General features: G+C 41.8%; 17 non-coding genes across 17 annotated transcripts; all 17 read right to left on the reverse strand.

The window, feature by feature from the left end:
• Positions 1-2683: 2683 nt before the first annotated feature.
• trnal-uag (transfer RNA leucine (anticodon UAG)) lies at positions 2684-2756 on the reverse strand. Its single transcript has one exon. It is a non-coding gene; the product is annotated as a tRNA-Leu (tRNA).
• Positions 2757-3169: 413 nt separating this feature from the next.
• trnar-ucg (transfer RNA arginine (anticodon UCG)) lies at positions 3170-3242 on the reverse strand. Its single transcript has one exon. It is a non-coding gene; the product is annotated as a tRNA-Arg (tRNA).
• A 1680-nt stretch (positions 3243-4922) lies between these two features.
• trnar-ucg (transfer RNA arginine (anticodon UCG)) lies at positions 4923-4995 on the reverse strand. The gene has a single exon. It is a non-coding gene; the product is annotated as a tRNA-Arg (tRNA).
• Positions 4996-5408: 413 nt separating this feature from the next.
• trnar-ucg (transfer RNA arginine (anticodon UCG)) lies at positions 5409-5481 on the reverse strand. The gene has a single exon. It is a non-coding gene; the product is annotated as a tRNA-Arg (tRNA).
• A 1680-nt stretch (positions 5482-7161) lies between these two features.
• trnar-ucg (transfer RNA arginine (anticodon UCG)) lies at positions 7162-7234 on the reverse strand. Its single transcript has one exon. It is a non-coding gene; the product is annotated as a tRNA-Arg (tRNA).
• A 413-nt stretch (positions 7235-7647) lies between these two features.
• trnar-ucg (transfer RNA arginine (anticodon UCG)) lies at positions 7648-7720 on the reverse strand. The gene has a single exon. It is a non-coding gene; the product is annotated as a tRNA-Arg (tRNA).
• A 2172-nt stretch (positions 7721-9892) lies between these two features.
• Positions 9893-9965, reverse strand: trnar-ucg (transfer RNA arginine (anticodon UCG)). Its single transcript has one exon. It is a non-coding gene; the product is annotated as a tRNA-Arg (tRNA).
• A 2672-nt stretch (positions 9966-12637) lies between these two features.
• On the reverse strand, positions 12638-12710 carry trnar-ucg (transfer RNA arginine (anticodon UCG)). The gene has a single exon. It is a non-coding gene; the product is annotated as a tRNA-Arg (tRNA).
• Positions 12711-13123: 413 nt separating this feature from the next.
• On the reverse strand, positions 13124-13196 carry trnar-ucg (transfer RNA arginine (anticodon UCG)). Its single transcript has one exon. It is a non-coding gene; the product is annotated as a tRNA-Arg (tRNA).
• Positions 13197-15375: 2179 nt separating this feature from the next.
• trnar-ucg (transfer RNA arginine (anticodon UCG)) lies at positions 15376-15448 on the reverse strand. The gene has a single exon. It is a non-coding gene; the product is annotated as a tRNA-Arg (tRNA).
• Positions 15449-15861: 413 nt separating this feature from the next.
• On the reverse strand, positions 15862-15934 carry trnar-ucg (transfer RNA arginine (anticodon UCG)). The gene has a single exon. It is a non-coding gene; the product is annotated as a tRNA-Arg (tRNA).
• Positions 15935-18987: 3053 nt separating this feature from the next.
• On the reverse strand, positions 18988-19060 carry trnar-ucg (transfer RNA arginine (anticodon UCG)). The gene has a single exon. It is a non-coding gene; the product is annotated as a tRNA-Arg (tRNA).
• Positions 19061-19473: 413 nt separating this feature from the next.
• trnar-ucg (transfer RNA arginine (anticodon UCG)) lies at positions 19474-19546 on the reverse strand. Its single transcript has one exon. It is a non-coding gene; the product is annotated as a tRNA-Arg (tRNA).
• A 2172-nt stretch (positions 19547-21718) lies between these two features.
• trnar-ucg (transfer RNA arginine (anticodon UCG)) lies at positions 21719-21791 on the reverse strand. The gene has a single exon. It is a non-coding gene; the product is annotated as a tRNA-Arg (tRNA).
• Positions 21792-24463: 2672 nt separating this feature from the next.
• Positions 24464-24536, reverse strand: trnar-ucg (transfer RNA arginine (anticodon UCG)). The gene has a single exon. It is a non-coding gene; the product is annotated as a tRNA-Arg (tRNA).
• Positions 24537-24949: 413 nt separating this feature from the next.
• trnar-ucg (transfer RNA arginine (anticodon UCG)) lies at positions 24950-25022 on the reverse strand. The gene has a single exon. It is a non-coding gene; the product is annotated as a tRNA-Arg (tRNA).
• An 800-nt stretch (positions 25023-25822) lies between these two features.
• Positions 25823-25895, reverse strand: trnar-ucg (transfer RNA arginine (anticodon UCG)). Its single transcript has one exon. It is a non-coding gene; the product is annotated as a tRNA-Arg (tRNA).
• Between the last annotated feature and the right edge of the window lie 1844 nt (positions 25896-27739).

A 27739-nucleotide genomic window follows, 5' to 3' on the forward strand; every position in this document is an offset into this window, starting at 1 on the left:
ATCGATTACGCCACGTGGTCTCTTGCTTCAGAATAACCACAAAAATTTTTAGATAGATTGTTTCCAATTACGAGAACACTATTCCTTAAGGCAGACGCCTTATCCGTAACGACATGTATTCACTTCTTGCTGATCTAACCACACACACTTTGAGACAGACTGTTTCCTACAACATGTGAACAACTTTTTCCATCAAGCATCTTCGACAGCTCGACTGGAGTCGCGATCCATCAAGTTCAGGTCAACACTTTGAGATGGCTTGTTTCCAAAAACGAGAACAATTTATGGCTTTTAAAGCTCTTCAACAGCGATCAAGATCCATCATGCTGATGACAACCACGAAGGGACTCGAACCCTTAATCTTCTGATCCGAAGTCAGATGCCCTATCGATTACGCCAAGTGGTCTCTTGCTTACGAATTAACCACAAACATTTTGAGATAGCTTGTTTCCAATTACAAGAACACCATTCCTTAATTAGGCATCTTCAACAGCTTGAGAGGAATCAAGATGGACCCAGTTCAGAGAAAGGAACACAATTCTGTGGACAACGAGGAAGCGACTCTTAATCTTCTCACCATAAGTCAGACGCCTTATCCGAAACGACATGTATTCACTTCTTGCTAATTTAACCACACACACTTTGAGACAGACTGTTTCCTACAACATGTGAACAACTTTTTCCATCAAGCATCTTCGACAGCTCGACTGGAGTCGCGATCCATCAAGTTCAGATCAACACTTTGAGATGGCTTGTTTTCAAAAACTAGAACAACTTATGGCTTTTAAAGCTCTTCAACAGCAATCAAGATCCATCATGCTGATGATAACCACAAAGGGACTCGAACCCTTAATCTTCTGATCCGAGGTCAGACGCCTTATCCATTAGGCCACGTGGTCTCTTGCTTAAAAATTAACCACAAACATTTTGAGATAGCTTGTTTCCAATTACAAGAACACCATTCCTTAATTAGGCATCTTCAACACCTTGAGATGAATCAAGATGGACCCAGTTCAGAGAAAGGAACACAATTCTGTGGACAACGAGGAAGCGACTCTTAATCTTCTCACCATAAGTCAGACGCCTTATCCGTAACGACATGTATTCACTTCTTGCTAATTTAACCACACACACTTTGAGAAAGACTGTTTCCTACAACATGGGAACAACTTTATCCATCAAGCATCTTCGACAGCTCGACTGGAGTCGCGATCCATCAAGTTCAGATCAACACTTTGAGATGGCTTGATTCCAAAAACGAGAACAACTTATGGCTTTTAAAGCTCTTCAACAGCAATGAAGATCCATCATGCTGATGACAGCCACAAAGGGACTCGAACCCTTAATCTTCTGATCCGAAGTCAGATGCCCTATCGATTACGCCAAGTGGTCTCTTGCTTACGAATTAACCACAAACATTTTGAGATAGCTTGTTTCCAATTACAAGAACACCATTCCTTAATTAGGCATCTTCAACAGCTTGAGGAGTCAAGATGGATCTAGTTCAGAGAAAAGAACACAATTCTGTGGACAACCAGGAAGCGATTCTCAATCGTCTCAGCATAAGTCAGATGCCTAATCCGTAACGACATGTATTCACTTCTTGCTGATTTAACCACACACACTTTGGGACAGACTGTTTCCTACAACATGTGAACAACTTTTTCCATCAAGCATCTTCGACAGCTCGACTGGAGTCGCAATCCATCAAGTTCAGTTCAACACTTTGAGATGGCTTGATTCCAGAAACGAGAACAACCTATGGCTTTTAAAGCTCTTCAACAGCAATAAAGGTCCATCATGCTGATGACAACCACGAACTGACTCGAACCCTTAATCTTCTGATCCAAAGTCAGACGCCTTATCGATTACGCCACGTGGTCTCTTGCTTCAGAAGTAACCACAATTCTTTTTAGATAGATTGTTTCCAATTACGAGAACACTATTCCTTAAGGCAGACGCCTTATCCGTAACGACATGTATTCACTTTTTGCTGATCTAACCACACACACTTTGAGACAGACTGTTTCCTACAACATGTGAACAACTTTTTCCATCAAGCATCTTCGACAGCTCGACTGGAGTCGCGATCCATCAAGTTCAGGTCAACACTTTGAGATGGCTTGTTTCCAAAAACGAGAACAATTTATGGCTTTTAAAGCTCTTCAACAGCGATCAAGATCCATCATGCTGATGACAACCACGAAGGGACTCGAACCCTTAATCTTCTGATCCGAAGTCAGATGCCCTATCGATTACGCCAAGTGGTCTGTTGCTTACGAATTAACCACAAACATTTTGAGATAGCTTGTTTCCAATTACAAGAACACCATTCCTTAATTAGGCATCTTCAACAGCTTGAGAGGAATCAAGATGGACCCAGTTCAGAGAAAGGAACACAATTCTGTGGACAACGAGGAAGCGACTCTCAATCTTCTCACCATAAGTCAGACGCCTTATCCGTAACGACATGTATTCACTTCTTGCTAATTTAACCACACACACTTTGAGACAGACTGTTTCCTACAACATGGGAACTACTTTTCCAATCAAGCATCTTTGACAGCTCGACTTGATTTATCAAGTTCAGATCAACACTTTGAGATGGCTTTTTTCCAAAAACGAGACCAACTTCTGGCTTTTAAAGCTCTTCAACAGCAATCAAGATCCATCATGCTGATGACAACCACGAAGGGACTCGAACCCTTAATCTTCTGATCCTAAGTCAGACGCCTTATCCATTAGGCCACGTGGTCTCTTGCTTAAGAATTAACCACAAACATTTTGACATAGCTTGTTTCCAATTACAAGAACACCATTCCTTAATTAGGCATCTTCAACAGCTTGAGAGGAGTCAAGATGGATCTAGTTCAGAGAAAGGAACACAATTCTGTGGACAACCAGGAAGCGACTCTCAATCTTCTCACCATAAGCCGGACGCCTTATCCGCAACGACATGTATTCACTTCTTGCTAATTTAACCACACACACTTTGAGACAGACTGTTTCCTACAACATGGGAACAACTTTTCCAATCAAGCATCTTTGACAGCTCGACTTGATTTATCAAGTTCAGATCAACACTTTGAGATGGCTTGTTTCCAAAAACGAGAACAACTTCTGGCTTTTAAAGCTCTTCAACAGCAATCAAGATCCATCATGCTGATGACAACCACGAAGGGACTCGAACCCTTAATCTTCTGATCCGAAGTCAGACGCCTTATCCATTAGGCCACGTGGTCTCTTGCTTCAGAACTAACCATAAACATTTTGAGATAGCTTGTTTCCAATTGCGAGAACACTATTCCTTAAGTCAGATGCCTTTTCCGTAACGACATGTATTCACTTCTTGCTAATTTAACCACACACACTTTGAGACAGACTGTTTCCTACAACATGGGAACAACTTTATGCATCAAGCATCTTTGACAGCTCGACTGGAGTCGCGATCCATCAAGTTCAGATCAACACTTTGAGTTGGCTTGATTCCAAATACGAGAACAACTTATGGCTTTTAAAGCTCTTCAACAGCAATGAAGATCCATCATGCTGATGACAGCCACAAAGGGACTCGAACCCTTAATCTTCTGATCCGAAGTCAGATGCCCTATCGATTACGCCAAGTGGTCTCTTGCTTACGAATTAACCACAAACATTTTGAGATAGCTTGTTTCCAATTACAAGAACACCATTCCTTAATTAGGCATCTTCAACAGCTTGAGAGGAGTCAAGATGGATCTAGTTCAGAGAAAAGAACACAATTCTGTGGACAACCAGGAAGCGATTCTCAATCGTCTCAGCATAAGTCAGACGCCTAATCCGTAACGACATGTATTCACTTCTTGCTGATTTAACCACACACACTTTGGGACAGACTGTTTCCTACAACATGTGAACAACTTTTTCCATCAAGCATCTTCGACAGCTCGACTGGAGTCGCAATCCATCAAGTTCAGTTCAACACTTTGAGATGGCTTGATTCCAGAAACGAGAACAACCTATGGCTTTTAAAGCTCTTCAACAGCAATAAAGGTCCATCATGCTGATGACAACCACGAACTGACTCGAACCCTTAATCTTCTGATCCAAAGTCAGACGCCTTATCGATTACGCCACGTGGTCTCTTGCTTCAGAAGTAACCAAAAACATTTTTAGATAGATTGTTTCCAATTACGAGAACACTATTCCTTAAGGCAGACGCCTTATCCGTAACGACATGTATTCACTTCTTGCTGATCTAACCACACACACTTTGAGACAGACTGTTTCCTACAACATGTGAACAACTTTTTCCATCAAGCATCTTCGACAGCTCGACTGGAGTCGCGATCCATCAAGTTCAGGTCAACACTTTGAGATGGCTTGTTTCCAAAAACGAGAACAATTTATGGCTTTTAAAGCTCTTCAACAGCGATCAAGATCCATCATGCTGATGACAACCACGAAGGGACTCGAACCCTTAATCTTCTGATCCGAAGTCAGATGCCCTATCGATTACGCCAAGTGGTCTCTTGCTTACGAATTAACCACAAACATTTTGAGATAGCTTGTTTCCAATTACAAGAACACCATTCCTTAATTAGGCATCTTCAACAGCTTGAGAGGAATCAAGATGGACCCAGTTCAGAGAAAGGAACACAATTCTGTGGACAACGAGGAAGCGACTCTCAATCTTCTCACCATAAGTCAGACGCCTTATCCGTAACGACATGTATTCACTTCTTGATAATTTAACCACACACACTTTGAGACAGACTGTTTCCTACAACATGGGAACTACTTTTCCAATCAAGCATCTTTGACAGCTCGACTTGATTTATCAAGTTCAGATCAACACTTTGAGATGGCTTTTTTCCAAAAACGAGACCAACTTCTGGCTTTTAAAGCTCTTCAACCGCAATCAAGATCCATCATGCTGATGACAACCACGAAGGGACTCGAACCCTTAATCTTCTGATCCGAAGTCAGACGCCTTATCCATTAGGCCACGTGGTCTCTTGCTTAAGAATTAACCACAAACATTTTGACATAGCTTGTTTCCAATTACAAGAACACCATTCCTTAATTAGGCATCTTCAACAGCTTGAGAGGAGTCAAGATGGATCTAGTTCAGAGAAAGGAACACAATTCTGTGGACAACCAGGAAGCGACTCTCAATCTTCTCACCATAAGCCGGACGCCTTATCCGCAACGACATGTATTCACTTCTTGCTAATTTAACCACACACACTTTGAGACAGACTGTTTCCTACAACATGGGAACAACTTTTCCAATCAAGCATCTTTGACAGCTCGACTTGATTTATCAAGTTCAGATCAACACTTTGAGATGGCTTGTTTCCAAAAACGAGAACAACTTCTGGCTTTTAAAGCTCTTCAACAGCAATCAAGATCCATCATGCTGATGACAACCACGAAGGGACTCGAACCCTTAATCTTCTGATCCGAAGTCAGACGCCTTATCCATTAGGCCACGTGGTCTCTTGCTTCAGAACTAACCATAAACATTTTGAGATAGCTTGTTTCCAATTGCGAGAACACTATTCCTTAAGTCAGATGCCTTTTCCGTAACGACATGTATTCACTTCTTGCTAATTTAACCACACACACTTTGAGACAGACTGTTTCCTACAACATGGGAACAACTTTATGCATCAAGCATCTTTGACAGCTCGACTGGAGTCGCGATCCATCAAGTTCAGATCAACACTTTGAGTTGGCTTGATTCCAAATACGAGAACAACTTATGGCTTTTAAAGCTCTTCAACAGCAATGAAGATCCATCATGCTGATGACAGCCACAAAGGGACTCGAACCCTTAATCTTCTGATCCGAAGTCAGATGCCCTATCGATTACGCCAAGTGGTCTCTTGCTTACGAATTAACCACAAACATTTTGAGATAGCTTGTTTCCAATTACAAGAACACCATTCCTTAATTAGGCATCTTCAACAGCTTGAGAGGAGTCAAGATGGATCTAGTTCAGAGAAAAGAACACAATTCTGTGGACAACCAGGAAGCGATTCTCAATCGTCTCAGCATAAGTCAGACGCCTAATCCGTAACGACATGTATTCACTTCTTGCTGATTTAACCACACACACTTTGGGACAGACTGTTTCCTACAACATGTGAACAACTTTTTCCATCAAGCATCTTCGACAGCTCGACTGGAGTCGCAATCCATCAAGTTCAGTTCAACACTTTGAGATGGCTTGATTCCAGAAACGAGAACAACCTATGGCTTTTAAAGCTCTTCAACAGCAATAAAGGTCCATCATGCTGATGACAACCACGAACTGACTCGAACCCTTAATCTTCTGATCCAAAGTCAGACGCCTTATCGATTACGCCACGTGGTCTCTTGCTTCAGAAGTAACCAAAAACATTTTTAGATAGATTGTTTCCAATTACGAGAACACTATTCCTTAAGGCAGACGCCTTATCCGTAACGACATGTATTCACTTCTTGCTGATCTAACCACACACACTTTGAGACAGACTGTTTCCTACAACATGTGAACAACTTTTTCCATCAAGCATCTTCGACAGCTCGACTGGAGTCGCGATCCATCAAGTTCAGGTCAACACTTTGAGATGGCTTGTTTCCAAAAACGAGAACAATTTATGGCTTTTAAAGCTCTTCAACAGCGATCAAGATCCATCATGCTGATGACAACCACGAAGGGACTCGAACCCTTAATCTTCTGATCCGAAGTCAGATGCCCTATCGATTACGCCAAGTGGTCTCTTGCTTACGAATTAACCACAAACATTTTGAGATAGCTTGTTTCCAATTACAAGAACACCATTCCTTAATTAGGCATCTTCAACAGCTTGAGAGGAATCAAGATGGACCCAGTTCAGAGAAAGGAACACAATTCTGTGGACAACGAGGAAGCGACTCTCAATCTTCTCACCATAAGTCAGACGCCTTATCCGTAACGACATGTATTCACTTCTTGATAATTTAACCACACACACTTTGAGACAGACTGTTTCCTACAACATGGGAACTACTTTTCCAATCAAGCATCTTTGACAGCTCGACTTGATTTATCAAGTTCAGATCAACACTTTGAGATGGCTTTTTTCCAAAAACGAGACCAACTTCTGGCTTTTAAAGCTCTTCAACCGCAATCAAGATCCATCATGCTGATGACAACCACGAAGGGACTCGAACCCTTAATCTTCTGATCCGAAGTCAGACGCCTTATCCATTAGGCCACGTGGTCTCTTGCTTAAGAATTAACCACAAACATTTTGACATAGCTTGTTTCCAATTACAAGAACACCATTCCTTAATTAGGCATCTTCAACAGCTTGAGAGGAGTCAAGATGGATCTAGTTCAGAGAAAGGAACACAATTCTGTGGACAACCAGGAAGCGACTCTCAATCTTCTCACCATAAGCCGGACGCCTTATCCGCAACGACATGTATTCACTTCTTGCTAATTTAACCACACACACTTTGAGACAGACTGTTTCCTACAACATGGGAACAACTTTTCCAATCAAGCATCTTTGACAGCTCGACTTGATTTATCAAGTTCAGATCAACACTTTGAGATGGCTTGTTTCCAAAAACGAGAACAACTTCTGGCTTTTAAAGCTCTTCAACAGCAATCAAGATCCATCATGCTGATGACAACCACGAAGGGACTCGAACCCTTAATCTTCTGATCCGAAGTCAGACGCCTTATCCATTAGGCCACGTGGTCTCTTGCTTCAGAACTAACCATAAACATTTTGAGATAGCTTGTTTCCAATTGCGAGAACACTATTCCTTAAGTCAGATGCCTTTTCCGTAACGACATGTATTCACTTCTTGCTAATTTAACCACACACACTTTGAGACAGACTGTTTCCTACAACATGGGAACAACTTTATGCATCAAGCATCTTTGACAGCTCGACTGGAGTCGCGATCCATCAAGTTCAGATCAACACTTTGAGATGGCTTGATTCCAAAAACGAGAACAACTTATGGCTTTTAAAGCTCTTCAACAGCAATGAAGATCCATCATGCTGATGACAGCCACAAAGGGACTCGAACCCTTAATCTTCTGATCCGAAGTCAGATGCCCTATCGATTACGCCAAGTGGTCTCTTGCTTACGAATTAACCACAAACATTTTGAGATAGCTTGTTTCCAATTACAAGAACACCATTCCTTAATTAGGCATCTTCAACAGCTTGAGAGGAGTCAAGATGGATCTAGTTCAGAGAAAAGAACACAATTCTGTGGACAACCAGGAAGCGATTCTCAATCGTCTCAGCATAAGTCAGACGCCTAATCCGTAACGACATGTATTCACTTCTTGCTGATTTAACCACACACACTTTGGGACAGACTGTTTCCTACAACATGTGAACAACTTTTTCCATCAAGCATCTTCGACAGCTCGACTGGAGTCGCAATCCATCAAGTTCAGTTCAACACTTTGAGATGGCTTGATTCCAGAAACGAGAACAACCTATGGCTTTTAAAGCTCTTCAACAGCAATAAAGGTCCATCATGCTGATGACAACCACGAACTGACTCGAACCCTTAATCTTCTGATCCAAAGTCAGACGCCTTATCGATTACGCCACGTGGTCTCTTGCTTCAGAATAACCACAAAAATTTTTAGATAGATTGTTTCCAATTACGAGAACACTATTCCTTAAGGCAGACGCCTTATCCGTAACGACATGTATTCACTTCTTGCTGATCTAACCACACACACTTTGAGACAGACTGTTTCCTACAACATGTGAACAACTTTTTCCATCAAGCATCTTCGACAGCTCGACTGGAGTCGCGATCCATCAAGTTCAGGTCAACACTTTGAGATGGCTTGTTTCCAAAAACGAGAACAATTTATGGCTTTTAAAGCTCTTCAACAGCGATCAAGATCCATCATGCTGATGACAACCACGAAGGGACTCGAACCCTTAATCTTCTGATCCGAAGTCAGATGCCCTATCGATTACGCCAAGTGGTCTCTTGCTTACGAATTAACCACAAACATTTTGAGATAGCTTGTTTCCAATTACAAGAACACCATTCCTTAATTAGGCATCTTCAACAGCTTGAGAGGAATCAAGATGGACCCAGTTCAGAGAAAGGAACACAATTCTGTGGACAACGAGGAAGCGACTCTTAATCTTCTCACCATAAGTCAGACGCCTTATCCGAAACGACATGTATTCACTTCTTGCTAATTTAACCACACACACTTTGAGACAGACTGTTTCCTACAACATGTGAACAACTTTTTCCATCAAGCATCTTCGACAGCTCGACTGGAGTCGCGATCCATCAAGTTCAGATCAACACTTTGAGATGGCTTGTTTTCAAAAACGAGAACAACTTATGGCTTTTAAAGCTCTTCAACAGCAATCAAGATCCATCATGCTGATGATAACCACAAAGGGACTCGAACCCTTAATCTTCTGATCCGAGGTCAGACGCCTTATCCATTAGGCCACGTGGTCTCTTGCTTAAGAATTAACCACAAACATTTTGAGATAGCTTGTTTCCAATTACAAGAACACCATTCCTTAATTAGGCATCTTCAACAACTTGAGAGGAGTCAAGATGGATCTAGTTCAGAGAAAGGAACACAATTCTGTGGACAACGAGGAAGCGACTCTCAATCTTCTCACCATAAGTCAGACGCCTTATCCGTAACGACATGTATTCACTTCTTGCTAATTTAACCACACACACTTTGAGACAGACTGTTTCCTACAACATGGGAACTACTTTTCCAATCAAGCATCTTTGACAGCTCGACTTGATTTATCAAGTTCAGATCAACACTTTGAGATGGCTTTTTTCCAAAAACGAGACCGACTTCTGGCTTTTAAAGCTCTTCAACAGCAATCAAGATCCATCATGCTGATGACAACCACGAAGGGACTCGAACCCTTAATCTTCTGATCCGAAGTCAGACGCCTTATCCATTAGGCCACGTGGTCTCTTGCTTAAGATTTAACCACAAACATTTTGACATAGCTTGTTTCCAATTACAAGAACACCATTCCTTAATTAGGCATCTTCAACAGCTTGAGAGGAGTCAAGATGGATCTAGTTCAGAGAAAGGAACACAATTCTGTGGACAACCAGGAAGCGACTCTCAATCTTCTCACCATAAGCCAGACGCCTTATCCGCAACGACATGTATTCACTTCTTGCTAATTTAACCACACACACTTTGAGACAGACTGTTTCCTACAACATGGGAACAACTTTTTCCATCAAGCATCTTCGACAGCTCGACTGGAGTCGCGATCCATCAAGTTCAGATCAACACTTTGAGATGGCTTTTTTCCAAAAACGAGACCAACTTATGGCTTTTAAAGCTCTTCAACAGCAATCAAGATCCATCATGCTGATGACAACCACGAAGGGACTCGAACCCTTAATCTTCTGATCCGAAGTCAGACGCCTTATCCATTAGGCCACTTGGTCTCTTGCTTCAGAACTAACCATAAACATTTTGAGATAGCTTGTGTCCAATTACGAGAACACTATTCCTTAAGTCAGATGCCTTTTCCGTAACGACATGTATTCACTTCTTGCTAATTTAACCACACACACTTTGAGACAGACTGTTTCCTACAACATGGGAACAACTTTATCCATCAAGCATCTTCGACAGCTCGACTGGAGTCGCGATCCATCAAGTTCAGATCAACACTTTGAGATGGCTTGATTCCAAAAACGAGAACAACTTATGGCTTTCAAAGCTCTTCAACAGCAATGAAGATCCATCATGCTGATGACAGCCACAAAGGGACTTGAACCCTTAATCTTCTGGTTTGAAGTCAGACGCCTTATCCATTGGGCCACGTGGTCTCTTGCTTAAGAATTAACAACAAACATTTTGAGATAGCTTGTTTTCAATTACAAAAACACCATTCCTTAATTAGGCATCTTCAACAGCTTGAGAGGAGTCAAGATGGATCTAGTTCAGAGAAAGGAACACAATTCTGTGGACAACCAGGAAGCGACTCTCAATCTTCTCACCATAAGCCAGACGCCTTATCCGTAACGACATGTATTCACTTCTTGCTAATTTAACCACACACACTTTGAGACAGACTGTTTCTTACAACATGGGAACAACTTTTTCCATCAAGCATCTTCGACAGCTCGACTTGAGTCACGATCCATCAAGTTCAGATCAACACTTTGAGATGGCTTGATTCCAAAAACGAGAACAACTTATGGCTTTCAAAGCTCTTCAACAGCAATGAAGATCCATCATGCTGATGACAGCCACAAAGGGACTTGAACCCTTAATCTTCTGATTTGAAGTCAGACACCTTATCCATTAGGCCACGTGGTCTCTTGCTTAAGAATTAACCACAAACATTTTGAGATAGCTTGTTTCCAATTACAAAAACACCATTCCTTAATTAGGCATCTTCAACAGCTTGAGAGGAGTCAAGATGGATCTAGTTCAGAGAAAGGAACACAATTCTGTGGACAACCAGGAAGCGACTCTCAATCTTCTCACCATAAGCCAGACGCCTTATCCGTAACGACATGTATTCACTTCTTGCTAATTTAACCACACACACTTTGAGACAGACTGTTTCCTACAACATAGGAACAACTTTTTCCATCAAGCATCTTCGACAGCTCGACTGGAGTCGCGATCCATCAAGTTCAGATCAACACTTTGAGATGGCTTTTTTCCAAAAACGAGACCAACTTCTGGCTTTTAAACCTCTTCAACAGCAATCAAGATCCATCATGCTGATGACAACCATGAAGGGACTCGAACCCTTAATCTTCTGATCCGAAGTCAGACGCCTTGTCCATTAGGCCACGTGGTCTCTTGCTTCAGAACTAACCATAAACATTTTGAGATAGCTTGTTTCCAATTACGAGAACACTATTCCTTAAGTCAGACGCCTTATCCGTAACGACATGTATTCACTTCTTGCTAATTTAACCACACACTTTGAGACAGACTGTTTCCTACAACATGGGAACAACTTTTTCCATCAAGCATCTTCGACAGCTCGACTGGAGTCGCGATCCATCAAGATAAGATCAACACTTTGAGATGGCTTGATTCCAAAAACGAGAACAACTTACAGCTTTTAAAGCTCTTCAACAGAAATCAAGATCCATCATGCTGATGACAACCACGAAAGGGACTCGCACCCTTAATCTTCTGATCCGAAGTCAGATGCCCTATCAATTACGCCAAGTGGTCTCTTGCTTAAGAATTAACCGCAAACATTTTGAGATAGCTTGTTTCCAATTACGAGAACACTATTCCTTAATTAGGCATCTTCAACAGCTTGAGAGGAGTCAAGATGGACCCAGTTCAGAGAAAGGAACACAATGCTGTGGTTAACCAGGAAGCGACTCTCAATCTTCTCACCATAAGTCAGACGCCTTATCCGTAACGACATGTATTCACTTCTTGCTAATTTAACCACACACACTTTGAGACAGACTGTTTCCTACAACATGTGAACAACTTTTTCCATCAAGCATCTTCGACAGCTCGCCTGGAGTCGCGATCCATCAAGTTCAGATCAACACTTTGAGATGGCTTTTTTCCAAAAACGAGACCAACTTCTGGCTTTTAAAGCTCTTCAACAGCAATCAAGATCCATCATGCTGATGACAACCACGAAGGGACTCGAACCCTTAATCTTCTGATCCGAAGTCAGACGCCTTATCCATTAGGCCACGTGGTCTCTTGCTTAAGAATTAACCACAAACATTTTGACATAGCTTGTTTCCAATTACAAGAACACCATTCCTTAATTAGGCATCTTCAACAGCTTGAGAGGAGTCAAGATGGATCTAGTTCAGAGAAAGGAACACAATTCTGTGGACAACCAGGAAGCGACTCTCAATCTTCTCACCATAAGCCGGACGCCTTATCCGCAACGACATGTATTCACTTCTTGCTAATTTAACCACACACACTTTGAGACAGACTGTTTCCTACAACATGGGAACAACTTTTCCAATCAAGCATCTTTGACAGCTCGACTTGATTTATCAAGTTCAGATCAACACTTTGAGATGGCTTGTTTCCAAAAACGAGAACAACTTCTGGCTTTTAAAGCTCTTCAACAGCAATCAAGATCCATCATGCTGATGACAACCACGAAGGGACTCGAACCCTTAATCTTCTGATCCGAAGTCAGACGCCTTATCCATTAGGCCACGTGGTCTCTTGCTTCAGAACTAACCATAAACATTTTGAGATAGCTTGTTTCCAATTGCGAGAACACTATTCCTTAAGTCAGATGCCTTTTCCGTAACGACATGTATTCACTTCTTGCTAATTTAACCACACACACTTTGAGACAGACTGTTTCCTACAACATGGGAACAACTTTATGCATCAAGCATCTTTGACAGCTCGACTGGAGTCGCGATCCATCAAGTTCAGATCAACACTTTGAGTTGGCTTGATTCCAAATACGAGAACAACTTATGGCTTTTAAAGCTCTTCAACAGCAATGAAGATCCATCATGCTGATGACAGCCACAAAGGGACTCGAACCCTTAATCTTCTGATCCGAAGTCAGATGCCCTATCGATTACGCCAAGTGGTCTCTTGCTTACGAATTAACCACAAACATTTTGAGATAGCTTGTTTCCAATTACAAGAACACCATTCCTTAATTAGGCATCTTCAACAGCTTGAGAGGAGTCAAGATGGATCTAGTTCAGAGAAAGGAACACAATTCTGTGGACAACCAGGAAGCGACTCTCAATCTTCTCACCATAAGCCGGACGCCTTATCCGCAACGACATGTATTCACTTCTTGCTAATTTAACCACACACACTTTGAGACAGACTGTTTCTTACAACATGGGAACAACTTTTTCCATCAAGCATCTTCGACAGCTCGACTTGAGTCACGATCCATCAAGTTCAGATCAACACTTTGAGATGGCTTGATTCCAAAAACGAGAACAACTTATGGCTTTCAAAGCTCTTCAACAGCAATGAAGATCCATCATGCTGATGACAGCCACAAAGGGACTTGAACCCTTAATCTTCTGATTTGAAGTCAGACACCTTATCCATTAGGCCACGTGGTCTCTTGCTTAAGAATTAACCACAAACATTTTGAGATAGCTTGTTTCCAATTACAAAAACACCATTCCTTAATTAGGCATCTTCAACAGCTTGAGAGGAGTCAAGATGGATCTAGTTCAGAGAAAGGAACACAATTCTGTGGACAACCAGGAAGCGACTCTCAATCTTCTCACCATAAGCCAGACGCCTTATCCGTAACGACATGTATTCACTTCTTGCTAATTTAACCACACACACTTTGAGACAGACTGTTTCCTACAACATAGGAACAACTTTTTCCATCAAGCATCTTCGACAGCTCGACTGGAGTCGCGATCCATCAAGTTCAGATCAACACTTTGAGATGGCTTTTTTCCAAAAACGAGACCAACTTCTGGATTTTAAACCTCTTCAACAGCAATCAAGATCCATCATGCTGATGACAACCATGAAGGGACTCGAACCCTTAATCTTCTGATCCGAAGTCAGACGCCTTGTCCATTAGGCCACGTGGTCTCTTGCTTCAGAACTAACCATAAACATTTTGAGATAGCTTGTTTCCAATTACGAGAACACTATTCCTTAAGTCAGACGCCTTATCCGTAACGACATGTATTCACTTCTTGCTAATTTAACCACACACTTTGAGACAGACTGTTTCCTACAACATGGGAACAACTTTTTCCATCAAGCATCTTCGACAGCTCGACTGGAGTCGCGATCCATCAAGATAAGATCAACACTTTGAGATGGCTTGATTCCAAAAACGAGAACAACTTACAGCTTTTAAAGCTCTTCAACAGAAATCAAGATCCATCATGCTGATGACAACCACGAAAGGGACTCGCACCCTTAATCTTCTGATCCGAAGTCAGATGCCCTATCAATTACGCCAAGTGGTCTCTTGCTTAAGAATTAACCGCAAACATTTTGAGATAGCTTGTTTCCAATTACGAGAACACTATTCCTTAATTAGGCATCTTCAACAGCTTGAGAGGAGTCAAGATGGACCCAGTTCAGAGAAAGGAACACAATGCTGTGGTTAACCAGGAAGCGACTCTCAATCTTCTCACCATAAGTCAGACGCCTTATCCGTAACGACATGTATTCACTTCTTGCTAATTTAACCACACACACTTTGAGACAGACTGTTTCCTACAACATGTGAACAACTTTTTCCATCAAGCATCTTCGACAGCTCGCCTGGAGTCGCGATCCATCAAGTTCAGATCAACACTTTGAGATGGCTTTTTTCCAAAAACGAGACCAACTTCTGGCTTTTAAAGCTCTTCAACAGCAATCAAGATCCATCATGCTGATGACAACCACGAAGGGACTCGAACCCTTAATCTTCTGATCCGAAGTCAGACGCCTTATCCATTAGGCCACGTGGTCTCTTGCTTAAGAATTAACCACAAACATTTTGACATAGCTTGTTTCCAATTACAAGAACACCATTCCTTAATTAGGCATCTTCAACAGCTTGAGAGGAGTCAAGATGGATCTAGTTCAGAGAAAGGAACACAATTCTGTGGACAACCAGGAAGCGACTCTCAATCTTCTCACCATAAGCCGGACGCCTTATCCGCAACGACATGTATTCACTTCTTGCTAATTTAACCACACACACTTTGAGACAGACTGTTTCCTACAACATGGGAACAACTTTTCCAATCAAGCATCTTTGACAGCTCGACTTGATTTATCAAGTTCAGATCAACACTTTGAGATGGCTTGTTTCCAAAAACGAGAACAACTTCTGGCTTTTAAAGCTCTTCAACAGCAATCAAGATCCATCATGCTGATGACAACCACGAAGGGACTCGAACCCTTAATCTTCTGATCCGAAGTCAGACGCCTTATCCATTAGGCCACGTGGTCTCTTGCTTCAGAACTAACCATAAACATTTTGAGATAGCTTGTTTCCAATTGCGAGAACACTATTCCTTAAGTCAGATGCCTTTTCCGTAACGACATGTATTCACTTCTTGCTAATTTAACCACACACACTTTGAGACAGACTGTTTCCTACAACATGGGAACAACTTTATGCATCAAGCATCTTTGACAGCTCGACTGGAGTCGCGATCCATCAAGTTCAGATCAACACTTTGAGATGGCTTGATTCCAAAAACGAGAACAACTTATGGCTTTTAAAGCTCTTCAACAGCAATGAAGATCCATCATGCTGATGACAGCCACAAAGGGACTCGAACCCTTAATCTTCTGATCCGAAGTCAGATGCCCTATCGATTACGCCAAGTGGTCTCTTGCTTACGAATTAACCACAAACATTTTGAGATAGCTTGTTTCCAATTACAAGAACACCATTCCTTAATTAGGCATCTTCAACAGCTTGAGAGGAGTCAAGATGGATCTAGTTCAGAGAAAAGAACACAATTCTGTGGACAACCAGGAAGCGATTCTCAATCGTCTCAGCATAAGTCAGACGCCTAATCCGTAACGACATGTATTCACTTCTTGCTGATTTAACCACACACACTTTGGGACAGACTGTTTCCTACAACATGTGAACAACTTTTTCCATCAAGCATCTTCGACAGCTCGACTGGAGTCGCAATCCATCAAGTTCAGTTCAACACTTTGAGATGGCTTGATTCCAGAAACGAGAACAACCTATGGCTTTTAAAGCTCTTCAACAGCAATAAAGGTCCATCATGCTGATGACAACCACGAACTGACTCGAACCCTTAATCTTCTGATCCAAAGTCAGACGCCTTATCGATTACGCCACGTGGTCTCTTGCTTCAGAAGTAACCACAAATTTTTTTAGATAGATTGTTTCCAATTACGAGAACACTATTCCTTAAGGCAGACGCCTTATCCGTAACGACATGTATTCACTTTTTGCTGATCTAACCACACACACTTTGAGACAGACTGTTTCCTACAACATGTGAACAACTTTTTCCATCAAGCATCTTCGACAGCTCGACTGGAGTCGCGATCCATCAAGTTCAGGTCAACACTTTGAGATGGCTTGTTTCCAAAAACGAGAACAATTTATGGCTTTTAAAGCTCTTCAACAGCGATCAAGATCCATCATGCTGATGACAACCACGAAGGGACTCGAACCCTTAATCTTCTGATCCGAAGTCAGATGCCCTATCGATTACGCCAAGTGGTCTGTTGCTTACGAATTAACCACAAACATTTTGAGATAGCTTGTTTCCAATTACAAGAACACCATTCCTTAATTAGGCATCTTCAACAGCTTGAGAGGAATCAAGATGGACCCAGTTCAGAGAAAGGAACACAATTCTGTGGACAACGAGGAAGCGACTCTTAATCTTCTCACCATAAGTCAGACGCCTTATCCGAAACGACATGTATTCACTTCTTGCTAATTTAACCACACACACTTTGAGACAGACTGTTTCCTACAACATGTGAACAACTTTTTCCATCAAGCATCTTCGACAGCTCGACTGGAGTCGCGATCCATCAAGTTCAGATCAACACTTTGAGATGGCTTGTTTTCAAAAACGAGAACAACTTATGGCTTTTAAAGCTCTTCAACAGCAATCAAGATCCATCATGCTGATGATAACCACAAAGGGACTCGAACCCTTAATCTTCTGATCCGAGGTCAGACGCCTTATCCATTAGGCCACGTGGTCTCTTGCTTAAAAATTAACCACAAACATTTTGAGATAGCTTGTTTCCAATTACAAGAACACCATTCCTTAATTAGGCATCTTCAACACCTTGAGATGAATCAAGATGGACCCAGTTCAGAGAAAGGAACACAATTCTGTGGACAACCAGGAAGCGACTCTCAATCTTCTCACCATAAGTCAGACGCCTAATCCGAAACGACATGTATTCACTTCTTGCTGATTTAACCACACACACTTTGGGACAGACTGTTTCCTACAACATGTGAACAACTTTTTCCATCAAGCATCTTCGACAGCTCGACTGGAGTCGCAATCCATCAAGTTCAGTTCAACACTTTGAGATGGCTTGATTCCAGAAACGAGAACAACCTATGGCTTTTAAAGCTCTTCAACAGCAATAAAGGTCCATCATGCTGATGACAACCACGAACTGACTCGAACCCTTAATCTTCTGATCCAAAGTCAGACGCCTTATCGATTACGCCACGTGGTCTCTTGCTTCAGAAGTAACCAAAAACATTTTTAGATAGATTGTTTCCAATTACGAGAACACTATTCCTTAAGGCAGACGCCTTATCCGTAACGACATGTATTCACTTCTTGCTGATCTAACCACACACACTTTGAGACAGACTGTTTCCTACAACATGTGAACAACTTTTTCCATCAAGCATCTTCGACAGCTCGACTGGAGTCGCGATCCATCAAGTTCAGGTCAACACTTTGAGATGGCTTGTTTCCAAAAACGAGAACAATTTATGGCTTTTAAAGCTCTTCAACAGCGATCAAGATCCATCATGCTGATGACAACCACGAAGGGACTCGAACCCTTAATCTTCTGATCCGAAGTCAGATGCCCTATCGATTACGCCAAGTGGTCTCTTGCTTACGAATTAACCACAAACATTTTGAGATAGCTTGTTTCCAATTACAAGAACACCATTCCTTAATTAGGCATCTTCAACAGCTTGAGAGGAATCAAGATGGACCCAGTTCAGAGAAAGGAACACAATTCTGTGGACAACGAGGAAGCGACTCTCAATCTTCTCACCATAAGTCAGACGCCTTATCCGTAACGACATGTATTCACTTCTTGATAATTTAACCACACACACTTTGAGACAGACTGTTTCCTACAACATGGGAACTACTTTTCCAATCAAGCATCTTTGACAGCTCGACTTGATTTATCAAGTTCAGATCAACACTTTGAGATGGCTTTTTTCCAAAAACGAGACCAACTTCTGGCTTTTAAAGCTCTTCAACCGCAATCAAGATCCATCATGCTGATGACAACCACGAAGGGACTCGAACCCTTAATCTTCTGATCCGAAGTCAGACGCCTTATCCATTAGGCCACGTGGTCTCTTGCTTAAGAATTAACCACAAACATTTTGACATAGCTTGTTTCCAATTACAAGAACACCATTCCTTAATTAGGCATCTTCAACAGCTTGAGAGGAGTCAAGATGGATCTAGTTCAGAGAAAGGAACACAATTCTGTGGACAACCAGGAAGCGACTCTCAATCTTCTCACCATAAGCCGGACGCCTTATCCGCAACGACATGTATTCACTTCTTGCTAATTTAACCACACACACTTTGAGACAGACTGTTTCCTACAACATGGGAACAACTTTTCCAATCAAGCATCTTTGACAGCTCGACTTGATTTATCAAGTTCAGATCAACACTTTGAGATGGCTTGTTTCCAAAAACGAGAACAACTTCTGGCTTTTAAAGCTCTTCAACAGCAATCAAGATCCATCATGCTGATGACAACCACGAAGGGACTCGAACCCTTAATCTTCTGATCCGAAGTCAGACGCCTTATCCATTAGGCCACGTGGTCTCTTGCTTCAGAACTAACCATAAACATTTTGAGATAGCTTGTTTCCAATTGCGAGAACACTATTCCTTAAGTCAGATGCCTTTTCCGTAACGACATGTATTCACTTCTTGCTAATTTAACCACACACACTTTGAGACAGACTGTTTCCTACAACATGGGAACAACTTTATGCATCAAGCATCTTTGACAGCTCGACTGGAGTCGCGATCCATCAAGTTCAGATCAACACTTTGAGATGGCTTGATTCCAAAAACGAGAACAACTTATGGCTTTTAAAGCTCTTCAACAGCAATGAAGATCCATCATGCTGATGACAGCCACAAAGGGACTCGAACCCTTAATCTTCTGATCCGAAGTCAGATGCCCTATCGATTACGCCAAGTGGTCTCTTGCTTACGAATTAACCACAAACATTTTGAGATAGCTTGTTTCCAATTACAAGAACACCATTCCTTAATTAGGCATCTTCAACAGCTTGAGAGGAGTCAAGATGGATCTAGTTCAGAGAAAAGAACACAATTCTGTGGACAACCAGGAAGCGATTCTCAATCGTCTCAGCATAAGTCAGACGCCTAATCCGTAACGACATGTATTCACTTCTTGCTGATTTAACCACACACACTTTGGGACAGACTGTTTCCTACAACATGTGAACAACTTTTTCCATCAAGCATCTTCGACAGCTCGACTGGAGTCGCAATCCATCAAGTTCAGTTCAACACTTTGAGATGGCTTGATTCCAGAAACGAGAACAACCTATGGCTTTTAAAGCTCTTCAACAGCAATAAAGGTCCATCATGCTGATGACAACCACGAACTGACTCGAACCCTTAATCTTCTGATCCAAAGTCAGACGCCTTATCGATTACGCCACGTGGTCTCTTGCTTCAGAATAACCACAAAAATTTTTAGATAGATTGTTTCCAATTACGAGAACACTATTCCTTAAGGCAGACGCCTTATCCGTAACGACATGTATTCACTTCTTGCTGATCTAACCACACACACTTTGAGACAGACTGTTTCCTACAACATGTGAACAACTTTTTCCATCAAGCATCTTCGACAGCTCGACTGGAGTCGCGATCCATCAAGTTCAGGTCAACACTTTGAGATGGCTTGTTTCCAAAAACGAGAACAATTTATGGCTTTTAAAGCTCTTCAACAGCGATCAAGATCCATCATGCTGATGACAACCACGAAGGGACTCGAACCCTTAATCTTCTGATCCGAAGTCAGATGCCCTATCGATTACGCCAAGTGGTCTCTTGCTTACGAATTAACCACAAACATTTTGAGATAGCTTGTTTCCAATTACAAGAACACCATTCCTTAATTAGGCATCTTCAACAGCTTGAGAGGAATCAAGATGGACCCAGTTCAGAGAAAGGAACACAATTCTGTGGACAACGAGGAAGCGACTCTTAATCTTCTCACCATAAGTCAGACGCCTTATCCGAAACGACATGTATTCACTTCTTGCTAATTTAACCACACACACTTTGAGACAGACTGTTTCCTACAACATGTGAACAACTTTTTCCATCAAGCATCTTCGACAGCTCGACTGGAGTCGCGATCCATCAAGTTCAGATCAACACTTTGAGATGGCTTGTTTTCAAAAACGAGAACAACTTATGGCTTTTAAAGCTCTTCAACAGCAATCAAGATCCATCATGCTGATGATAACCACAAAGGGACTCGAACCCTTAATCTTCTGATCCGAGGTCAGACGCCTTATCCATTAGGCCACGTGGTCTCTTGCTTAAGAATTAACCACAAACATTTTGAGATAGCTTGTTTCCAATTACAAGAACACCATTCCTTAATTAGGCATCTTCAACAACTTGAGAGGAGTCAAGATGGATCTAGTTCAGAGAAAGGAACACAATTCTGTGGACAACGAGGAAGCGACTCTCAATCTTCTCACCATAAGTCAGACGCCTTATCCGTAACGACATGTATTCACTTCTTGCTAATTTAACCACACACACTTTGAGACAGACTGTTTCCTACAACATGGGAACTACTTTTCCAATCAAGCATCTTTGACAGCTCGACTTGATTTATCAAGTTCAGATCAACACTTTGAGATGGCTTTTTTCCAAAAACGAGACCGACTTCTGGCTTTTAAAGCTCTTCAACAGCAATCAAGATCCATCATGCTGATGACAACCACGAAGGGACTCGAACCCTTAATCTTCTGATCCGAAGTCAGACGCCTTATCCATTAGGCCACGTGGTCTCTTGCTTAAGATTTAACCACAAACATTTTGACATAGCTTGTTTCCAATAACAAGAACACCATTCCTTAATTAGGCATCTTCAACAGCTTGAGAGGAGTCAAGATGGATCTAGTTCAGAGAAAGGAACACAATTCTGTGGACAACCAGGAAGCGACTCTCAATCTTCTCACCATAAGCCAGACGCCTTATCCGCAACGACATGTATTCACTTCTTGCTAATTTAACCACACACACTTTGAGACAGACTGTTTCCTACAACATGGGAACAACTTTTTCCATCAAGCATCTTCGACAGCTCGACTGGAGTCGCGATCCATCAAGTTCAGATCAACACTTTGAGATGGCTTTTTTCCAAAAACGAGACCAACTTATGGCTTTTAAAGCTCTTCAACAGCAATCAAGATCCATCATGCTGATGACAACCACGAAGGGACTCGAACCCTTAATCTTCTGATCCGAAGTCAGACGCCTTATCCATTAGGCCACTTGGTCTCTTGCTTCAGAACTAACCATAAACATTTTGAGATAGCTTGTGTCCAATTACGAGAACACTATTCCTTAAGTCAGATGCCTTTTCCGTAACGACATGTATTCACTTCTTGCTAATTTAACCACACACACTTTGAGACAGACTGTTTCCTACAACATGGGAACAACTTTATCCATCAAGCATCTTCGACAGCTCGACTGGAGTCGCGATCCATCAAGTTCAGATCAACACTTTGAGATGGCTTGATTCCAAAAACGAGAACAACTTATGGCTTTCAAAGCTCTTCAACAGCAATGAAGATCCATCATGCTGATGACAGCCACAAAGGGACTTGAACCCTTAATCTTCTGGTTTGAAGTCAGACGCCTTATCCATTGGGCCACGTGGTCTCTTGCTTAAGAATTAACAACAAACATTTTGAGATAGCTTGTTTCCAATTACAAAAACACCATTCCTTAATTAGGCATCTTCAACAGCTTGAGAGGAGTCAAGATGGATCTAGTTCAGAGAAAGGAACACAATTCTGTGGACAACCAGGAAGCGACTCTATATCTTCTCACCATAAGCCAGACGCCTTATCCGTAACGACATGTATTCACTTCTTGCTAATTTAACCACACACACTTTGAGACAGACTGTTTCTTACAACATGGGAACAACTTTTTCCATCAAGCATCTTCGACAGCTCGACTTGAGTCACGATCCATCAAGTTCAGATCAACACTTTGAGATGGCTTGATTCCAAAAACGAGAACAACTTATGGCTTTCAAAGCTCTTCAACAGCAATGAAGATCCATCATGCTGATGACAGCCACAAAGGGACTTGAACCCTTAATCTTCTGATTTGAAGTCAGACACCTTATCCATTAGGCCACGTGGTCTCTTGCTTAAGAATTAACCACAAACATTTTGAGATAGCTTGTTTCCAATTACAAAAACACCATTCCTTAATTAGGCATCTTCAACAGCTTGAGAGGAGTCAAGATGGATCTAGTTCAGAGAAAGGAACACAATTCTGTGGACAACCAGGAAGCGACTCTCAATCTTCTCACCATAAGCCAGACGCCTTATCCGTAACGACATGTATTCACTTCTTGCTAATTTAACCACACACACTTTGAGACAGACTGTTTCCTACAACATAGGAACAACTTTTTCCATCAAGCATCTTCGACAGCTCGACTGGAGTCGCGATCCATCAAGTTCAGATCAACACTTTGAGATGGCTTTTTTCCAAAAACGAGACCAACTTCTGGCTTTTAAACCTCTTCAACAGCAATCAAGATCCATCATGCTGATGACAACCATGAAGGGACTCGAACCCTTAATCTTCTGATCCGAAGTCAGACGCCTTGTCCATTAGGCCACGTGGTCTCTTGCTTCAGAACTAACCATAAACATTTTGAGATAGCTTGTTTCCAATTACGAGAACACTATTCCTTAAGTCAGACGCCTTATCCGTAACGACATGTATTCACTTCTTGCTAATTTAACCACACACTTTGAGACAGACTGTTTCCTACAACATGGGAACAACTTTTTCCATCAAGCATCTTCGACAGCTCGACTGGAGTCGCGATCCATCAAGATAAGATCAACACTTTGAGATGGCTTGATTCCAAAAACGAGAACAACTTACAGCTTTTAAAGCTCTTCAACAGAAATCAAGATCCATCATGCTGATGACAACCACGAAAGGGACTCGCACCCTTAATCTTCTGATCCGAAGTCAGATGCCCTATCAATTACGCCAAGTGGTCTCTTGCTTAAGAATTAACCGCAAACATTTTGAGATAGCTTGTTTCCAATTACGAGAACACTATTCCTTAATTAGGCATCTTCAACAGCTTGAGAGGAGTCAAGATGGACCCAGTTCAGAGAAAGGAACACAATGCTGTGGTTAACCAGGAAGCGACTCTCAATCTTCTCACCATAAGTCAGACGCCTTATCCGTAACGACATGTATTCACTTCTTGCTAATTTAACCACACACACTTTGAGACAGACTGTTTCCTACAACATGTGAACAACTTTTTCCATCAAGCATCTTCGACAGCTCGCCTGGAGTCGCGATCCATCAAGTTCAGATCAACACTTTGAGATGGCTTTTTTCCAAAAACGAGACCAACTTCTGGCTTTTAAAGCTCTTCAACAGCAATCAAGATCCATCATGCTGATGACAACCACGAAGGGACTCGAACCCTTAATCTTCTGATCCGAAGTCAGACGCCTTATCCATTAGGCCACGTGGTCTCTTGCTTAAGAATTAACCACAAACATTTTGACATAGCTTGTTTCCAATTACAAGAACACCATTCCTTAATTAGGCATCTTCAACAGCTTGAGAGGAGTCAAGATGGATCTAGTTCAGAGAAAGGAACACAATTCTGTGGACAACCAGGAAGGGACTCTCAATCTTCTCACCATAAGCCGGACGCCTTATCCGCAACGACATGTATTCACTTCTTGCTAATTTAACCACACACACTTTGAGACAGACTGTTTCCTACAACATGGGAACAACTTTTCCAATCAAGCATCTTTGACAGCTCGACTTGATTTATCAAGTTCAGATCAACACTTTGAGATGGCTTGTTTCCAAAAACGAGAACAACTTCTGGCTTTTAAAGCTCTTCAACAGCAATCAAGATCCATCATGCTGATGACAACCACGAAGGGACTCGAACCCTTAATCTTCTGATCCGAAGTCAGACGCCTTATCCATTAGGCCACGTGGTCTCTTGCTTCAGAACTAACCATAAACATTTTGAGATAGCTTGTTTCCAATTGCGAGAACACTATTCCTTAAGTCAGATGCCTTTTCCGTAACGACATGTATTCACTTCTTGCTAATTTAACCACACACACTTTGAGACAGACTGTTTCCTACAACATGGGAACAACTTTATGCATCAAGCATCTTTGACAGCTCGACTGGAGTCGCGATCCATCAAGTTCAGATCAACACTTTGAGATGGCTTGATTCCAAAAACGAGAACAACTTATGGCTTTTAAAGCTCTTCAACAGCAATGAAGATCCATCATGCTGATGACAGCCACAAAGGGACTCGAACCCTTAATCTTCTGATCCGAAGTCAGATGCCCTATCGATTACGCCAAGTGGTCTCTTGCTTACGAATTAACCACAAACATTTTGAGATAGCTTGTTTCCAATTACAAGAACACCATTCCTTAATTAGGCATCTTCAACAGCTTGAGAGGAGTCAAGATGGATCTAGTTCAGAGAAAGGAACACAATTCTGTGGACAACCAGGAAGCGACTCTCAATCTTCTCACCATAAGCCGGACGCCTTATCCGCAACGACATGTATTCACTTCTTGCTAATTTAACCACACACACTTTGAGACAGACTGTTTCCTACAACATGGGAACAACTTTTCCAATCAAGCATCTTTGACAGCTCGACTTGATTTATCAAGTTCAGATCAACACTTTGAGATGGCTTGTTTCCAAAAACGAGAACAACTTCTGGCTTTTAAAGCTCTTCAACAGCAATCAAGATCCATCATGCTGATGACAACCACGAAGGGACTCGAACCCTTAATCTTCTGATCCGAAGTCAGACGCCTTATCCATTAGGCCACGTGGTCTCTTGCTTCAGAACTAACCATAAACATTTTGAGATAGCTTGTTTCCAATTGCGAGAACACTATTCCTTAAGTCAGATGCCTTTTCCGTAACGACATGTATTCACTTCTTGCTAATTTAACCACACACACTTTGAGACAGACTGTTTCCTACAACATGTGAACAACTTTTTCCATCAAGCATCTTCGACAGCTCGACTGGAGTCGCGATCCATCAAGTTCAGGTCAACACTTTGAGATGGCTTGTTTCCAAAAACGAGAACAATTTATGGCTTTTAAAGCTCTTCAACAGCGATCAAGATCCATCATGCTGATGACAACCACGAAGGGACTCGAACCCTTAATCTTCTGATCCGAAGTCAGATGCCCTATCGATTACGCCAAGTGGTCTCTTGCTTACGAATTAACCACAAACATTTTGAGATAGCTTGTTTCCAATTACAAGAACACCATTCCTTAATTAGGCATCTTCAACAGCTTGAGAGGAATCAAGATGGACCCAGTTCAGAGAAAGGAACACAATTCTGTGGACAACGAGGAAGCGACTCTTAATCTTCTCACCATAAGTCAGACGCCTTATCCGAAACGACATGTATTCACTTCTTGCTAATTTAACCACACACACTTTGAGACAGACTGTTTCCTACAACATGTGAACAACTTTTTCCATCAAGCATCTTCGACAGCTCGACTGGAGTCGCGATCCATCAAGTTCAGATCAACACTTTGAGATGGCTTGTTTTCAAAAACATGAACAACTTATGGCTTTTAAAGCTCTTCAACAGCAATCAAGATCCATCATGCTGATGATAACCACAAAGGGACTCGAACCCTTAATCTTCTGATCCGAGGTCAGACGCCTTATCCATTAGGCCACGTGGTCTCTTGCTTAAAAATTAACCACAAACATTTTGAGATAGCTTGTTTCCAATTACAAGAACACCATTCCTTAATTAGGCATCTTCAACACCTTGAGATGAATCAAGATGGACCCAGTTCAGAGAAAGGAACACAATTCTGTGGACAACGAGGAAGCGACTCTTAATCTTCTCACCATAAGTCAGACGCCTTATCCGTAACGACATGTATTCACTTCTTGCTAATTTAACCACACACACTTTGAGACAGACTGTTTCCTACAACATGGGAACAACTTTTCCAATCAAGCATCTTTGACAGCTCGACTTGATTTATCAAGTTCAGATCAACACTTTGAGATGGCTTGTTTCCAAAAACGAGAACAACTTCTGGCTTTTAAAGCTCTTCAACAGCAATCAAGATCCATCATGCTGATGACAACCACGAAGGGACTCGAACCCTTAATCTTCTGATGCGAAGTCAGACGCCTTATCCATTAGGCCACGTGGTCTCTTGCTTCAGAACTAACCATAAACATTTTGAGATAGCTTGTTTCCAATTGCGAGAACACTATTCCTTAAGTCAGATGCCTTTTCCGTAACGACATGTATTCACTTCTTGCTAATTTAACCACACACACTTTGAGACAGACTGTTTCCTACAACATGGGAACAACTTTTCCAATCAAGCATCTTTGACAGCTCGACTTGATTTATCAAGTTCAGATCAACACTTTTAAATGGCTTGTTTCCAAAAACGAGAACAACTTCTGGCTTTTAAAGCTCTTCAACAGCAATCAAGATCCATCATGCTGATGACAACCACGAATGGACTCGAACCCTTAATCTTCTGATCCGAAGTCAGACGCCTTATCCATTAGGCCACGTGGTCTCTTGCTTAAGAATTAACCACAAACATTTTGACATAGCTTGTTTCCAATTACAAGAACACCATTCCTTAATTAGGCATCTTCAACAGCTTGAGAGGAG

The sequence above is a fragment of the Osmerus mordax genome, chromosome 17, assembly GCF_038355195.1.
Source record: "Osmerus mordax isolate fOsmMor3 chromosome 17, fOsmMor3.pri, whole genome shotgun sequence".
NCBI lineage: Eukaryota > Metazoa > Chordata > Actinopteri > Osmeriformes > Osmeridae > Osmerus > Osmerus mordax.